Source organism: Heptranchias perlo, unplaced genomic scaffold (genome assembly GCF_035084215.1).
Source record: "Heptranchias perlo isolate sHepPer1 unplaced genomic scaffold, sHepPer1.hap1 HAP1_SCAFFOLD_122, whole genome shotgun sequence".
NCBI lineage: Eukaryota > Metazoa > Chordata > Chondrichthyes > Hexanchiformes > Hexanchidae > Heptranchias > Heptranchias perlo.
Window position 1 is genome coordinate 818,027 of NW_027138451.1, and position 2,319 is coordinate 820,345.

The 2,319-nt window shown below is 49.2% G+C and overlaps 1 non-coding gene across 1 annotated transcript; it reads right to left on the reverse strand.

The window, feature by feature from the left end:
• Nucleotides 1-241: 241 nt before the first annotated feature.
• Nucleotides 242-336, reverse strand: trnai-uau (transfer RNA isoleucine (anticodon UAU)). The gene is made up of 2 exons: nucleotides 299-336; nucleotides 242-277 (listed from the first exon to the last, which is right to left on the reverse strand). It is a non-coding gene; the product is annotated as a tRNA-Ile (tRNA).
• Nucleotides 337-2,319: the final 1,983 nt, after the last annotated feature.

Below are 2,319 nucleotides of genomic sequence, written 5' to 3' on the forward strand. Positions count from 1 at the left end.
TTCACGAAAAGAAGAATTGTGTGATCGGTTCTTTAGATTGAAAGATCTCGTGCCGCCTCCTTTTCCATTTCATGCTGTCGCTTATCGCCCCCTCTCCCGCCTATTGACAAATAAACTCACACCTGCTATTGCGATACGGCCGGCCAGAGGACCCCAAGTGCCCACATGAAAACACGAAGAAGGAGATGCTTCATGAAACATACCAGCTCCGGTGGAAATGTTCAGAAGCAAAAGGTAAATCTGCTCCAGGTGAGGTTCGAACTCACAACCTCGGCATTGCTCGAATCTGATACTGTTATATAAATACCGCGCGCTAACCGATTGCGCCACTACAGCCGCCCACGATTCGTGCGCCCAGCAAACAGTGTCATTTGCAACCTGTGAGACTGTCTGTTCTTTCAGACAAGTTTCCAAGCAGACAACTGCCGTTCGGACATTGGTGTTTTCGTTGTCGAATTTTTGCCTGCCGCACAGGAAGCTGGGGTTTGATTACCGCCCAATGCAGGAGCATTTTCATCTGCGTTCATGACATCGCGTGAATTGGGATATTTTCTTTTCTCCACGTGCGTAGCGTTGACGAAACCTCGGCATTCTGTCCTCTGAAACAGGATCAGGAATTGAGTCAATTTTCACTGTAAGTGGGGGTACAGCCGTATTTGATTGGGATTTGAACCCGGGACCGCTCACATACACAACCAGTTAAACCGCCCGAGGACAACACAGTGTGCTGAGAGTTCGGTAAGTGTGGGAGTTGAAGGGTTAATCTCTTTAAATCTCCTGCATATTGCTTCAACTGTTCAAGGTCAATTTAAAAGTTTAAATTTCTAAGTTTCTGTCAGGCTTCAGCAGAGAGCTGCTGCAGCAAGTTAATTGGTTAGCTAGATTCAATTTGCTCCCTGAAGGTGGGGCAGGCCTGATTCATCTGAATCTCAACTGTAGAAATACAGGGGCCTGTCAGTGCGGACAGCACGGTGTGAGGACAACACAGTGTGCTGAGAGTTCGGTAAGTGTGGGAGTTTGGTGAAGTGGGGGAAGGAGGTGCTGCTTTGCCTTGCTTTTCCTGCAGAGCGGTAGTGGACCTGAGAGTAGAAGACTGAGATTGTGGAATAAAAGCAGCAGCACACCTGCACCAAGAGACCACTACTGTGCGACATCACAGGGACTTAACTCCTGGACCGAAGATAAATAAGAAGCAAAAAGTAATCCAAGTGGGACGTCACCAAGGAAGAGGTAAGCGATTGGCTGGTGAGTATTTTCCTGCTGTATTTGTCTAAGGTTAGAGTTTGTGGATTCTCTGGTCTCTGTTGTGTAGTGGGGGACTGCTGTTCAGCAAGGGCCCTTGAGTATACCTTTTTAATTGAAGTGAAATTGTTGGGATTCATTTAATTTGAATTAATTAGTTAAAGGGTAAGTCATGTCAGGACAGCCCAGCCCCGTGTTATGCTCTTCCTGCTCTATGTGGGAAATCAGGGACCCTTCCGGTGTCCCTGACGACCATGTGTGCGGGAAATGTATCCAGCTGCAGCTACTGACAAACCGCATTGCGGCACTGGAGCTGCGGATGGATTCATTATGGAGCATTCACGATGCTGAGAACGTCGTGGATAGCACGTTTAGTGAGATGGTCACACCGCAGGTAAAAGTTGTACAGGCAGGAAGAAATTGGGTGACCACCAGGCAGAGTAAGAAGAGCAGGCAGGCAGTGCAGGGGTCCTCTGTGGCCGTCCCCCTCTTAAACAAATATACCGCTTTGGATATTGTTGAGGGGGATGACTTATCAGGGGTAGGCAGCAGCAGCCAACTTCCTGGCACCAGGGGTAGCTCTGCTGCACAGGCTGGGAGGAAAAAGAGTGGAAGAGCTATAGTGGTAGGGGATTCTATAGTAAGGGGAACAGACAGGCGTTTCTGTGGCCGTAAACGTGACTCCAGGATGGTTTGTTGCCTCCCTGGTGCCTGGATCATGGATGTCACTGAGCGGCTACAGGGCATTCTCAAGGGGGAGGGTGAGCAGGCAGAGGTCGTGGTCCACATTGGGACCAACGACATAGGTAGGAAGGGAGATGAGGTCCTGCATCAAGAATTTAGGGAGCTAGGTAGCAGATTAAAGAGCAGGACCTCAAAGGTTGTAATCTCTGGATTACTCCCAGTGCCACGGGCTAGTGAGTATAGAAATAGGAGGATAGAACAGATGAATGCGTGGCTAAAGAGTTGGTGCAGGAGGGAGGGTTTCAGTTTCCTGTATCACTAGGCCTGCTTCTGGGGAAGGTGGGACTTGTACAAGTCGGACGGGTTGCACCTGAACCAGAGCGGGACAAATAT